General features: G+C 46.9%; 1 non-coding gene across 1 annotated transcript; it reads left to right on the top strand.

Annotated features, from left to right (window-relative positions):
* The first annotated feature begins 6838 nt into the window (after positions 1–6838).
* LOC141266280 (U2 spliceosomal RNA) lies at positions 6839–7022 on the top strand. Its single transcript, XR_012320327.1, has one exon. It is a non-coding gene; the product is annotated as a U2 spliceosomal RNA (small nuclear RNA).
* The last annotated feature ends 8842 nt before the right edge of the window (positions 7023–15864 follow it).

Here is a 15864-nt window from a genome sequence, read left to right as displayed (position 1 = left end):
TTGGCATTTTTTGCCGTAAAGAAAAACTAATAGTGTCTCTCTGATTTTTCAGACACAAATATATCTGTTGAAAATAGTCTGGTGTAGGCCCTAGAAATAGAAGTGTGGTTTTGCAGTTCCACGGGTCAAATCTCTGTATTATCCTGTTTTTGGCATTTTTTGCCGTAAAGAAAAGCTAATAGTGTCTCCCTGATTTTTCAGACACAAATATATCTGTTGAAAATAGTCTGGTGTAGGCCAGAGAAATAGAACTGTGGTTTTCCTCTTCCACGGTTCTAATCTACTTTTTATTACCCTTTTTCCTTTGATAGTGCGAGTGTAAGCTATTTTACTTCCTTTACAATGGGCAAGGTGCGTGGCTAGGGACGTGGAACTGGACGTTCTGGTGATGGTGCGTGCAGAGGACGGGCCGTGGCCAAGGTGAAAATGTGCCACAACCAACAGTCACATCTTCTCGCTCCCACTTCTTGACCGAATTACTAGGGAAGCACAGAACAACACCAGTATTGCAAATTGATCAGTGTGAACAGGTTATTAATTGGATAGCAGATAATACTTCCAGTTACCTGGGCACCACCACCTCCGGTCTGTCTTCCACACGGTCAACTCTTAACAGCCGTGAGTCTCGACCGCATACTCCTCCTCACCCTGATGTTCCTTCCTCCCACCATGCCGAGTGTCATCAGACAGCAACTGATCCCACACTTGGACACTCTGAAGAGCTGTTCACTGGTCCATTTCTAGATTTGTGCCCCTCGCCTGCTCCGCTTGAAGTGGTCGAAGAGGAGATCCCATGCAGCGATGCCCAAATATTTGAACAGCCACGGCCACAGGAAGTCAACGCTGGCAATTTGTCACAAGACGTGGACGATGACGAGACACAATTGCCAGGAAGTGAGGAGGAGGATTGTGGTGCGCAAGTGGAAGAGGAGGAGGTGGTGGATGATCTAGTAACTGACCCAACGTGGCAGGAGGACATGCAGAGCGAGGCCAGCAGCACACAGGGAGAGGGAGGCAGAGTACCCCAACAGGCAGGAAGAAGCAGTGTGGTGGCCGCACACAGAAGGAAGGCAACAGTTCCCCGTAACATGAACACGAGGGACATTGCCAGTAGAACCTGTAGGTCTTCCAGAGTCTGGAATTTTTTTAAAGACTCTGCTGATAACCCCAAAAAGGCCATTTGTACCACCTGCCATGCCAGCATCAGCAGGGGTGACAAAACTACCAGCCTGATCACCACCAGCATGATCAGGCATATGGCAGCAAAGCACCCGACTTTGTGAGGTGAACCCCAGGGTCCACAACCAGTGTCAGCGGGTGTCACCACTGCTTCTTCCGCTGTTGTGTGTGCAATAGAACCCCCTGTTGTGTGTGCAAGGCAATCCCCTGTCCATACTGCATGAAAAGATGCCCCCTCCTCTCAGTCTTAACTTGTTCTGGCAGTTTCTCAAGAATCAGCATCAACGTCCACTTCCACGTCCCACCGCAGCGTTCAATTGTCCATATCCCAGAGCTTTGAACGAAAGCGAAAATTCGCAGCCAACGCCCCACAGGCCACAGTCCTAAATTCGCACATTTCATGACTGCTTGCGTTGGAAATGCTTCCTTTTAGGCTGGTGGAGACGGAATCCTTCCGCAACCTTATGGCGGTGGCCATCCCTCGGTACTCGGTCCCCAGCCGACACTATTTTGCCCGGTGTGCCATCCCCGCATTACACAAGCACGTGTTCCAAAACATCTGCCGTGCCCTCAACAACGCAGTTACTGGGAGAGTCCACCTGACAACGGACACGTGGACAAGTGCTTGTGGCCAAGGACGGTACATCTCCCTGATGGCACACTGGGTAAACATAGTGGAAGCCAGGACCCAGTCGGACCTTGGGACGGAACACATCCTCCCCACTCCGAGGATTGCAGGCCCTATGTCAGTCAGAGTTGCCCCCACAGTGTACAGCTCCTGCGCATTATCCTCCTCCTCATGTTCAGCCTCCATCTCAGATATCACCACATCAGTTACAAGCTGGAAGCACTGCAGTACTGCCTCCGCCAAGCGGCAACAGGCTGTGCTGAAACTCATAAGCTTAGGTGAGAAACCTCACACTGCTTGTGAGTTGTGGACAGCTGTGAAAGAGCAGGCAGATCTGTGGCTGACACCGCTGAACCTACATCCAGGCATGGTCGTGTGTGACAATGGCCATAACCTGGTGGTGGCTCTGAGGCGAGGCGAGATCACACACGTACCATGCCTGGCTCATGTGCTTAACCTTGTGGTTCAGCGGTTTCTTAAATCGTACCCCGAGTTGCCAGATCTGCTCGTCAAAGTACACCGACTGTCAGCTCATTTTCGCAAGTCGGCTACAGCTTCCGCTGCCCTTGCTGTGTTGCAGCAGCGTTTGCAGCTTCCGTCACACCGACTGGTGTGTGATGTCCCCACACGTTGGAACTCTACCCACCACATGTTGCAAAGGATTTGTGAGCAGAAGAGAGCAGTTGTGGAGTACCAGCTGCAACAAGGCCGTCGATATTCAGGTCAGACTCCACACATAAGACCTCAGGAGTGGACCTGGATGTCTGACATATGTACCATCCTGACAAACTTTGAGGAGTCCACCAAGATGGAGAGTGGCGATGACAGCATCATTAGCGTCAGCATTCCACTTGTCTGTCTTTTGCAACACTCTCTGCAGAGAATTAAAGAGGAGACATTGCAGCCAGAGTATGATGAGATGGATCAAGAAGCCGTAGTGGTCGATTACACACAGCCCAGCCTCATCTCATTCTAACGTGCATTGGGGGACAATGAGGGATAGGAGGAGGAAGAACAGGAGCTTGTATCATGCGCTGTAAACGGTAGTACCTGTACAACTGTCATACAGTCGGTTCAGCGTGGGTGGCCTGAGGACAGGGGGGAGGAGGAGGAGGAGAGCATGGTCAGTCGTCATCTTGGTGAGGACACGGAAGTCTTGCCCGTTACCAGTCTGGCACGCATGGCTGACTTTATGCTGCGCTGCCTTAACCATGACCCTCACGTTGTCAAAATGTTGGGTGACAGTCATTAATGGTTGGTGACACTTTTAGACCCCGCTACAAAGAGAACTTTCACTCTCTTATTCCTGAGGTGGAGAGGTCTACAAAAATGGGGCAGTACCAGAAGGCCCTTGCTGAAGAACTGTTAAAAAAATTCCCATCTGAACACGCTAGCGACAGAGGTCATAGTTCGTTGCCCAACCAAGGCGTACAGGCGAGAGAGACGCAACTTCAATCCAGCAGAGGCAGGGGAACACTGTCAACATTCTGGGACAGTTTTCTCAGACCCTCCCTTCGGACAGACCCTGAGGCACAGGGTACTCTCACAAGGAGTGGAAAGTTTCAAAAGATGGTGAGGGAGTACCTTGCCGACTGTACCAGCGTCCTCCGTGATTCCTCTGTGCCTTTTAATTATTGGGTATCCAAGCTGGACAATTGGAATGAACTCGCTCTGTACGCCTTGGAGGTCCTGGCCTGCCCTGCCGCTAGCGTGTTAGCGGAGCGTGTTTTTAGTGCCGCTGGGGGAATTATAACTGATAAGCACACTCGCCTGTCAACTGACAATGCTGACAAGCTGGATTGGGCCAGACTTCTCAACACCACCAAATGACAGCAGAGTAACATAAAGTCAAATCCACTGTGTTATTTCGGGAGGTGTATTCACATGCACCGCTTCACGCCCACACATGGGTATACGCTTCCTCATTTCGGCTGTTTTATGTTCTTCTCCTTATCCTCAGCCTCTACCCCCACTATACCACCAGGGTGACCGTGGTCCGTGTTGCCATTATTGAAAGTTCCTCCGTCCTTATTTTTGTCAGATTTTGCTTGGAAGGCATAAGCAGACACTGTGGGAGACCCACTCCCCAATAATGGGAATAATATTTTTAAGATGCTGTACTGTATGGCTCTTGTAAGGGGCATTAAAACCGTCTTGTTAATCTACTGTGACGTCCACCACTTTTCCAAGGGGCATTAAAACAGTCTTGTTCAGCTACTGTGACCTCCACCACTTTTCCAAGGGGCATGAAAACCGTCTTGTTAAGCTACTGTGACCTCCACCACTTTTCCAAGGGGCATTAAAACCGTTTTGTTAAGCTACTGCGACCTCCACCACTTTTCGAAGGGGCATTCAAACCGTCTTGTTAAGCTACTGGGACCTCCATGTCTCTTCCAAGGGGCATTCAAACCATCTTGTTAAGCTACTGGGACCTCCACGTCTCTTCCAAGGGGCATTCAAACCATCTTGTTAAGCTACTGCGACCTCCACCACTTTTCCAAGGGGCATTCAAACCATCTTGTTAAGCTACTGGGACCTCCACGTCTCTTCCAAGGGGCATTCAAACCGTCTTGTTAAGCTACTGCGACCTCCACCACTTTTCCAAGGGGCATTCAAACCGTCTTGTTAAGCTACTGGGACCTCCACGTCTCTTCCAAGAGGCATTCAAACCGTCTTGTTAAGCTACTGGGACCTCCACGTCTCTTCCAAGGGGCATTCAAACCGTCTTGTTAAGCTACTGGGACCTCCACCACTTTTCCAAGGGGTATTAAATCCATCTTGTTAAGCTACTGGGACCTCCACGTCTCTTCTGAGGGGCATTAAAAGCGTCTTGTTAAACCACTCTGAACTCTACAGCTCTTCCAAGGGGCATTGAAATGTTGTTTTTAATTACCTCTAACCTCCACGACTCTTCCAACGGGCATTGCATTTCTTCCTAATTTTAGTCAGCTTTTGCTTTTCAATGCAAAGGCGAAAACTAAGGGAGACCCACTCCCCAATAATGGGTAGAAGGTTTTTAGTATGCTGTAATCCACATCTGTTTCAAGGGGCATTGCAGTTTCTCATAATTTTTGGAAAGCCTTCCATTCACTGCTTAGGCCAACAGTGTACAGGAAATCCAGTTGCTATAAATGGAAAAAACAGTTTAATTAAGGCCCTCTGACCTCCATGTCATTTCCAAGGGGCATTGGAGTGCCTCAAAATTTTTGGTAGGCATTGCACTCACTGTATGCCCTATAACTGTGTAGCCAAACCGCTCCTTTTGTTAGAGAAACATATCCTACAAGACATATGTGGTTGACTGGCCTGATATTGATGTGAATGGTCCCTGTTCCTCCTGCTCTTTCTCCTTTGCCACCACCTCATCCATCATTTATCACCTGAAGCTTTGTTTTAACAGGAGTCATAGAACTTGGATAGTAGCAGGAAAACATCCAGCAATCCTCGGAGGAGGTAGGATATGTGCCAAAGCGCTGACCACCTCAGGTCTAGCCGCTACTACATATATGCACTTGCATTCCTTGAAAACAAAGCAGATGCTAATTTCTATCATCATCATCATGCTCCTCACCTTGGCACTCTCAACTCCCCTGATGGAGAAGCCAGGGCCTACCGGAGGAGTCTGGTTCTCTGGTGGGCTCGTCCAATGCTGCCCTAAAGCAGGCCGGGCTAAGAAAAGTGTGTGGGGGGAAGTTGACAGGAGAAATAGGGGCGGCTGGGGACCGTTTATGGACACCCGGCTACCCCCTGGCAGCTGGGGACCAAGCGTGGACACCCGGCCGCCGGGCGGCTGGGGACTGAGTATGGATACCAGGCCGCCAACGCAGCCATGACATGGTGGCCAGATTCCGCCTCCACATGCCTAAAAGGCCCAATTTTAAGTGCAAGCAAGCAGTATGGTATTGCAGCCTGGGGGTGGGTGGGTGGCAGGCTGCATACTTGCGCTTGCCTTGCAAGGAATGGGGGAGGTACAATTGAACACTGCTCTGGGACAAGGACTTGCACGGGGATAGTTGCAAGTCTGCATCTTCTGATGCGGCAAGGATGACTTCTGATGGGCACACTTTTATGCAGTGACCAGGGTGTCAGAGATGCTTCCAGGGGTCTCCCCCATGCTGTTTCCATGTCTTTTCAGCACTGTATGCATGTGTCACACAGCACATGGCCAGATAAGGTTGTAAAATGTTAAAATGACATTTCCCGGTGAATGCATTTGTCACGGTTGAAAGCAATACAAAAGTGCAAAAACGCATAAAAAATGCTACTTGTGAACATAGCCCAAGGTGTGGAGGAGTATTTTTTTGGGGGGTTATTTATTTTACCTTATACACAAGTCTTTACCCTGGATAGGAACTTCCTTAACATATTTCACAGGAAAGCACTTTCAGTATCGTTTTTGAACGTTTTATTGTGAGCCCTTAAAAGTGGCTTAATACCTCTGACCACGTTGTTGACAGCAGTGACCATGGGGTCAGAAATGCTTCCAGGGGCGATCCCCATGCTGTCCCTTTGTAATTTGAGCACTGTCACTATAGTTTTGGGCACTTGTTAGGCTTTTAAAAGACTGCCGGGGGTGCCGCTGCAAAAATGCTCAGGTCTCCCATAGACTAACATTGGGCTCGTTGCTCGGGTCGAGCACCCGAGTATCACGGCGAGCTCGGCCCGAGCTTCGAGCACCCGAGCATTTTAGTGCTTGCTCAACACTAATAATGATAACTTATCTAGTCAGATGTCCTTAGATCAGGCTCGCATAAATGTTGAGGCAGTGCTCACTGAGATGGTCTAAGTGAGGAACAGCCTTGCTAATGGAAAGACAGCTGCTGTTTCGTTCGGTAATTTGTCCTCCTCCTTCATGTCAAAACTGGTGGACTTAATGCGTGGCCTACAGCTACAACAAACTGCAGATTTGTGGTTTTTCAGGTGTCCAGTGGTTGACAACATGTATTTCTAGGGGGAGTCTTTGTCCTTATGTCCACAACGGGTGGATGGCACAGGCGAGGGTGCGTTGCTTGGCTGAAACCAATTCAGATTTTCGCTTTTCAGCCTTTTGCCAAAGATCAAGTGTATTGTCTGGTGTTATTAGTTTCATATCTGATACGTCCTTTATCTGGGAACCATATATTAAATGTATTTTTTGGATTTTTTTTTTTCGATGCTTGCTTTTTCAGGTTAAAAGTTGGGCAAGCCAGACAACAAACTTGACCAACTCTGCTACATCTTTATACTGTACCCCCTCATCACACCCCCCCCTGCTCTGCATACTGTCCCCTCCTATCTGTGCCTTCACACTGTACCCGGATGTTGTCTCTACTCTCTATACCCCCATCCCACACTACCCAGTCTATATTCTGTGCCCCCTTACACTTTTCTACCCCCACACTGTCTCCTCACACTATTCTCCCTCCCTCATTCTGCCTCCTCACATTTGCACCCATTGCCCACCACTCCTCATACTGTCTGCTCAAACATTCCCCCTCCTCATACTGTTTCTGCACCTATCTCCCCACTCCTCATATTGTTTCCTCACACATTCCACATTCTAAATACTGTCTCCTCACACTTCCCCCCCTCGCTCTCTATACTGTCTCTCCATACCTACACCCTCACCCGCTACCCATACTGTTTTCACAACCATTCTCCATGCTCCCCATATTGTTTCCACAGCTATTCCTCGCTTCCAATATTATTTCCACTGGATTTCCTTCTCTCCTGCTCCCCATATTGTTTCCACAGCCATTCCCCCTTGCTCCCTATATTGTTTCTACAGCAATGTTATGCCCCCTCTCACCAAATTGTTTCCACAGCAATTCCTACCCCCACTCCTCATATTGTTTCCACAGATATTCCCCCATGCTACCCATATTGTTTCCACAGCCATTCCCCTTTTCCCATATTGTTTCCACAGCCATTCCCCCCCACCCTGCTCCCCATATTATTTTCACACCCTCTACCCCAATTACAATAAATATTCGGTTTCTTCAGTTCCAGGGGTGCACTTACCAGACTAACATTTCTCGCGCTTCTGTGGTACCGAAGAATGATGTCAGCAGTGTGATCAGATGACCGGAACATGCTGCTGACGTCACCCTGACCTGGCAGTGACTTCACTTGTACTCATGCCAGAAAGATGTGAATGCAATTGATTGCTGGTAGTGTTGAGCGAGTATGTTCTGTCCGAGTATGCTCGGGCTGAGCTCCGAGTATTTATAGCTGCTCGGTGATATGGTTGAATCGCTCCCGTGTGCATGATTTGCGACTGTTTGACAGCTTTATTACATGTGAGGAATGTCTGTTTCTTACACATTCCTCACATGTAATAACAGTTGAAAATCATGCACACGGGAGCGATTCAACCATATCACCGAGCAGCTATAAATACTCGGAGCTCGGCCCGAGCATACTCGGCGAAAGGGTTAACAGAACATACTCGCTCAACACTAATTGCTGGGAGTCAGCATGTCACTGCTTCTCTTAGCCCCTTCTTAGCTTGACAGCCGGCGCAAAGAATGGCCGAATCCCACTATGTGGGGGCGACAAAATGCAGCTGATTCTGTAAACCTCACCTAAAAGTAGGCATCATTAAAATATCTTTAAAGGGGTATTTTCAAGTTTGGAATTAATCCCCTTTCCTTCGGGTTTAAGCTTCGCTGATTCTTACAACTGAGCATTGCACTCGGCTAGTCTTTTAGCACTAACATGAGTTGGAATGGTGCGCATGATCAACCATCACTCCATTAACTACGGGGCTCTTCAGAGCCCCAATTCTCAAGATCAATGCAAGTCCCAGCAATCGGACTCCAAGCGATCGGGAAGTTATCCTCTATCTTATCGATACTGGATAGCTTCCAAAGGTGAGAATATCCCTTTAAGATTGGTATTCCTATTTTAAAGCGCACCTGTCAGCAGGATTGTGTTCAGTAAGCTACATACACTGTCAGGTGGGCGACATTACACTGATTAAAATGTTACCTTGGTTGATGAAATCCATCCTGTGGTTCTTGTGTAATCTTTACTTTCAGTTTGGAGATAATGATATGCTGGTGCTCCGGGGCGGCCTGTGGGGGGCGCTCTATCTGGTGCTTTGCTTACATATTCATCAGTATGCTTTTATGACAGCTCACTGTGCCTTCACTGACCTGTCTCCTATTTTACCTAGCCCTGCACTATTAGCTGCATTATGTAAAATAGGAGGCAGGTCAGTAAAGGCACAGTGAGCTGTCATTAGAGCATACAGATGAATATATAACCAGAGCACCAGATAGAGCCCACCTTACGGGCCGTCCCGGAGCATGGGCATATCATTATCTCCAAACTGAAAGTAAAGATTATACAAAAAACACAGGACAGATTTCATCAACCATGGTATCATTTTAATGTCGCCCACCTGACAATGTATGTAGTTTACTGAGCACAATCCTGCTGACAGGTGCGCTTTAAGCATCTGTGCTATAGGAATCGGATATGTCAACTAATAAACCCTTTGTAGCTGTATTCCAGGTCACACTGCCATAGATTTCAAAGGGAAAGTCTGAACGCAACAAAGCACGGGCATTTCTAGGGGGAAGGGTTGGGGGGGAGTAAGGTATTTTCATGGGGTGCCGCCGGCGGTGGGCGCTGTCCAGGTGCTTGATGCGATGCTCCGAGGTGTCTTGTCACCCATAGAAAACAATGAGCAAGTACAAAAAAGCAGCAAAAACGCACAAAAAAAATGTCATCAGTTTTTGCAGCGTTTTTAGTGAAAAAAGCAGGTATAGCAGTATGTGAAACCCATTTATTTTTGGGATTTTCCAAAATTTAAACCAAAATGTCTTGGTATTGTCACATGAGCATGGCTGTTAATATTCCTACAGTTTAATTAAATTTGTGATATGTGTAAAAAGTAAACGATTCCCTGATTAATGTGTAAAAATGAACAATACCTGACCTACTCACTGGGCATCCAATGTGTAAAATTAAACAATGCCTGCCATCTCAATGCACTGCCAATGTCTTAGGTAAACTTTGCCTGACCCTGCTGTTTTTACATTTGCAATTGTGTATTTTTTTATGAACTCATATGAAATTTTTCGGTTAAAATAGTCACTATTTTCTCAGACCTCAGACATAAAAACCCTTTTCCACTAAATAATTTGATCAAATTGACCTTTTTTCCAAAAATGTGTTATGGTTTGACATATGTCTTGCATTAGTGGCCTAACACTTTGCATTGTTTATGCTTGTATGGTGGAAGCAAAGCAGAACTTTGGGATCCTGAAAAACGAAGCAAAAAATGAAACAAAAAATGCAGCAAAAACGCAGCAAGAAAAACAACACGAAAAGCAGCAAAAGAGGCCAGCAAAACCCATTTTTTGTCTGCAGCTTTTGTATTGCCAAGAGATCAGATTTTAGATACAGAAAAAAGCTGCAAAAATGCAACGTATGAACATAGCCTAAGGCTGTGTGCCCATGATGAGCTTTTGGTGAGTTTTTGATGTTGCACATTTTCTGCACCGCTTCTGCACCTAATATGTAAATTAGGTTAGATGCTTTTTATATGTACATTTTTAGCGTACTTGTTTTACATGCGTTTTTATCGCGATTTTGATGCTGCTTTTTTTTGTCCCTTGTTGTTGTAACTAAAGCTGCTTTGTTTTAGATACTTTCTGGTATTTGACTGCGACAAAACTTTATTCATATAGTCATGTTCGGATTACAGGGGTTTCGGATGTTTTTCCGCAGCAGAAAAAACACTTAAAAGGCTTGTCCATTTTTTACCTGTAGATTTTCTGCATCCAATGCAAGTCTATGGCCATGGCCCCACTATCAGTATTTGGTCAGTATTTTTTCTCAAGAGTGAGAACCAAAACCAGGAGCGAGTGATAAATGTAGAATTGGTGACTTGTTTCTATTATACCTTTCCTCTGATTGTTCCTCACTACTCCCACTTCTGAGAAAAAATACTGACAAAATACTGATAGTGGGATCATGGCCTATGAGAAAAATCTGTACATAAAATTCAGTGTACTCAGGAGAAGTTGACATGTTGCGGATTTGAAACGCGTGCCGCAGGTCAGTTTACGCTATGTAAAAAACAAGCACAGTGGACAGGAGATTTCTATAACTCCCATCCACTTTGCTGAAACTGTAAGGCGCTGCATTTTTGATGCAGCGAAGATACGCATGGTCAAAAGCGCACTAAAAACTCAACATGGGCACACAGCTTCATGGCATATTTTTTAAAAAAGTGAGACAAATATAAGATGTCAGGAATGATAATGCAGATTTCTTTTTTGCCCATAGCAAGCAATCACAGCACAGCTGTAATCTTTTTTAGGAGGGATGTAAAAAATTAAAGCTTTCTAAGTTGTGATTGGTTTCTATAGGAAGCAAAGACAAGAGGCCTCATTTATCAAAACTGTAACAACTGTGCTTGTTGTCCATAGCAGCCAATCACGGCTCAGATTCCATTTCTAAAATTGCTTAGAAAAAAAAGCTGTGTTCTGATTGGTTATTATGGGTAACAAGAACAGTTTTAATAAATGACGCCCAGTTGTTTTCAGTCTCATAAATTTCCCCCAGTGAATTTAGAGAAACACTAGATAGTGATCATTATACCTATCAATTACTGTGGTGGCTAAGACATACTACTTTATGAGGAATTACATTTCTTTCCTTGGCTGTTTGTTGCTTTTTAGTGGCACCACCCATATTATACCTCTTGGCTTTGTAGTGGTCTTGGATACCCTCCCCAGATAATGTCTGTCTGATACACCTCTATATACTCGCCACTATTCGGTACTTGCCCAAGCATGTCAGTGCTCGAAATGCTCGGTGCTCGGGGAGTAATTATGAAATGCTCAGGCTGAAGCTCGAGTCCCCGCCCGCATGTTTGGCACTGTTTAGACAGCGAATTAACATGCAGGGATTGCCGGCCAGTTACTGTAATGCCGCAGCCATGTTGGTTGTGGCATTACAGTGATGGACTGGCCACATAGGGCCATCAGGTCTGTATAAGACCCGGGACCCTATGCTCGTCACAGTCTACCGGTCAAAGACGCAGTGTAGGGAGAGGTGCTGCTAAGCTAGGGAGAGAGTTGGCGGTTATTTTAAACAGAGATTCCACACCACTATTAGCAATCTAAACTAACAGTCCTTCCAAGGACTAATTCTGATGCATATTATTAATCCTGGTGAAAGCTGGAGTTAGGCAGGCAGAGTTTGTGGAGAGCGTATACAACAGAATAGGGTCCATTGCACGTTCTGTCTGCTGCTGTTACTCATGTCCATAGCCCTAGATATCAGGGCTAATAATCTTTTTGCTTTTAATCCTGATTATTTTGGTGAAAAGTAATATAATACACAATTTTTACTGCTCCATTTGCTTGTTAGCAGCATACAGCCAGAGTTGGTTGATTTTAATAGCATTGCTGTATTGTGGAAGCAGAGAAACTTGTCCATCATCAGATGTGATCCTATATTACTGCGGTAATAATCCTGCCATTTTTGGGAACGTGACTAATATTCTATTCCATTTGAAGTTTGCCAGTTGTGTGTTTAAACCTATTCACACTTGGTTGCTGACCATTACCATATCTATAAGGCCACTGCCTAAAACCGTGGTCATCAGACGTGATCCTATATTACTGTAGGAATAATCCTGACATTTTTGGGAACGAGACAAATATTCTACTCTATTTAAAATGGGCAAGGCATGAGGTAAGGGACAGGGAAGTGGACGTGATGGTGAAGGTGCATGCAGAGGCCGAGGCCATGGGCAAGCTGAAATTGTACCTGCTGAGGGAGCACAACAAGCACCCACATCATGTCGCCCTGCTTTCCTTTTCTAGGAGGCCGCTGAACACCACTCTTGAAGCCAAAGCAGTGTGAAAAGGTTATTAGTTGGATAGCAGCTAATGCTTCCAGTCAGTTTGCCACCACCACCATCAGCACCACCACCACCCTGTCTCCCACATGGTCCAGTCTCAGTAGCCGTGAGTCTGGACCACATATTCCTCACCCTGATCCTCCATCCTCCCACTATGCCGAGTGCCCAGAGACAAGTGATCCCACATTTGGACATTCTGAAGAGCTGTTCACATTTACATTTCTGGCACTACTGGCACCCCAAAATGAGGGTTTGGGTGCCAGTAGTGTCATAAAAATGTGGTGCATGCCTTACTACAGCATTACACACCACAATCCATGCTGACTGTGTCCAAAATGCCCCAACCCCCCTACTTTTACAAGGAGGGGTGTTAAGGGTGTTTTTACCCCTTGGTGGCTTTTGACAGGTAATCAGATGATGCAAATTGGTTAGAAAGATCAGTGGATGTGAGGAGATAAACCTAATGTTTGCCTCTTTGCATAACATGACGTTTTAGGGGTAAATTCTAAGGAGTATACATGCAAAACCCCTGATAATAAGGATAAACATTACGATTTCTTGACAAGCTTCCAGACTCTTTTGGGCGATTTGAAATTATACTAATTAAACCAAGCTTATCATTATCTCCCCATTTTCAACCCTTTTGGGAGGGTTTAAGTTTAGGAGTGCACTGAAGGGGTAATTTTTATCATAGGCGATTCAACTTGACAGGATCACAAATGATAGGCAATCGACCATCACTGATGAGATTTTCAAGCTATTCCATCTGACAGTTTCAGAGAAAAGTCGACTTCTTTGGAATTGTTCTAGCCACTTTCCAATTTGGGGTGTTTAGAAAGTTGCAGCCCCTAGAATTGATTTGAAAACAGCAAAAAAATCTCTCTATCATGAAATTCAGGGTCTGGCCTACAGCCATGCAAAATTTCGTTTCAATCCGACCATTGTTTCCATTTCAAAATGAATTTGGAAATATTGATTCTTTAATTTTTCACAGGAGTATAGATTCTGGCCTCTCGCTCGGTCCGCTTCAAGGGGGGCAAAAGGAAATCGCATGTATTGATGCCCAAATATTTGAGCAGCCACGGTCACATGAAGGCGACAGTGGGAAAGTGCCATTACTGTCGCAAGAGGTGGATGATGATGATGAGATACAATTGCCAGCAAGTCAGGAGGAGGCCCAGGGTGCTGTCGTGGAAGACGAGGTGGTGGACGATAAAGTCACTGACCGAACTTGGCAAGGTGTCATGCATAGCGAGGACAGAAGCGCAGAGGGGGAGGGTGGAGTAGCACCACAAAAGGCAGGAACAAGCAGTGGAGTGGCCACAGACACAAGGCGGGCAACTGTTCCCTAGAATACCAACACGAGGGACATTGCCAGTCCAACTGTTAGGCATGGAAGAGTCTGGCTCTATTTTAAAGACTGTCCAGTTGACCCCAAAAAGGCCATTTGCAACATCTGCCATGCCAGCATCAGCAGCGGCAGCAAAACTACCAGCCTGACCATCACTAGCATGCTCAGGCACATGACAGCAAGCACCCGACTAGCTGGACCGAACGCTAGGGTCCAGAAACAGTGTATGCAGGTCACACCTTTGCCTGTTCTGCTGTTGTGAGTGCATGCCAATCCCCTGTCCATGGCGCAGGTGAAGATGCCTCCCATCCTGTACTTGTCATTGCACACTTGCAACCACCACCATCAGCAACTACGTCCACGTCCTTGTCCCAGTGCAGCGTTCAGTTGTCCCTACTCCAGTCCTTTTAACGCAAGCGCAAATATGCAGCTAACCACCCACAGTCCACAATACTAAACTGCCACATTTCTCGACTGCTTGCCCTGGAAAATTTGCCTTTTAGGCTCATTGAGATTGAAGATTTCCGCAACCTTATGGCGGCGGCCGTCCCTTGGTACTCGGTCCCCAGCCGCCACTATTTCTCCCGGTATGCCATCCCCGCCTTACACAAACATGTGTCCCAGAACATTAGCCTTGATCTCACCAATGCAGTTACTGGGAAGGTCCACCTAACCACGGACACGTTGACAAGCGCTTGTGGCCAGGGACGGTACATCTCACTGATGGCACACTGGATTAATATTGTGGAAGCCGGGTACCAGTCGGACTCTGGAATGAAACACGTCCTCCCGACGCCGAGGATTGCGGACCCTGGGTCAATCAGGGTTACCTCTACATTCTACAGTTCCTGCACCTTGTCCTCCTCCTCTTCAGTCGGAAGCTGGAAGCACTGCAGCACTGCCTCGGCCAAGCAGCAACAGGCCGTGCTGAAGCTAATATGCTTAGGTGACAAATTGCACACCGCTGCAGATTAGTTGAAAGCTGTAACAGAGCAGGCAGATCTATGTCTGTCACCGCTGAACCTACAGCCAGGCATGGTCGTGTGTGACAATGGCCGGTACCTGGTGCTGGCTCTGAGGCTTGGCAACCTTGCACACTTTTCATGTCAGGCCCATGTGCTTAACCTAGTGGTTTAGCGGTTTCTTAAAACCTACCCAGATCTGCCTGAGCTGCTTGTGAAAGTACGCTGCGTGTGTGCCCATTTCAGAAGTCAGCTACAGCTTCTGCCGCCATCGCTGTGCTTCAGCAGTGTTTGCAGCTTCCAGCTCACCGACTGGTGTGCCATGTCACTACACATTGGAACTCAACGTTGCATATGTTGGGAAGAATTTTTGAGCAGCAGAGGGCAGTTGTTGAGTACCAGCTCCAACACACCCATTGGTATTCAGGTCAGCTTCCGCACAAAAGAGCTGATGAGTGGGCATGGATGTCTGACATCTGTGCTGTCCTCCAAAATGTAGAGGACTCCACCAAGATGGTGAGCTGCAATGACGCCATAATTAGCATCACTATCCCGCTTCTCTGTCTACTGAAACGCTCGCTGATCACAATTAACCCCTTTAAAGCCCATGATGTACTAATACGCGTCTGTGCCCCGGGACTTAAGAGCCTGACCCGTATTAGTACATCATCGCGATCGCGTGCGCACACAGGCTGTGCGGGCGCGATCGCCGCCGGGTGTCAGCTGATTGTCACAGCTGACACCCAGTACTATATGCAGGGAGCAGTCCCACACTGCTCCCAGCACATTAACCCCCGCAATGCTGCGATCAAAGTCGATCGCAGCATTGCGGTGGCTAAGGGGAGGTGATCGCAATACTCACCTTCTCTTGGGGCCTCCA

Source organism: Phyllobates terribilis, unplaced genomic scaffold (assembly GCF_046119375.1).
Source record: "Phyllobates terribilis strain yellow unplaced genomic scaffold, ASM4611937v1 Scaffold_4__5_contigs__length_816908805, whole genome shotgun sequence".
Taxonomy (NCBI): Eukaryota; Metazoa; Chordata; class Amphibia; order Anura; family Dendrobatidae; genus Phyllobates; species Phyllobates terribilis.
The sequence above is the reverse complement of the archived record's forward strand: the minus strand, read 5'-3'. Positions and strand labels throughout refer to the sequence as shown.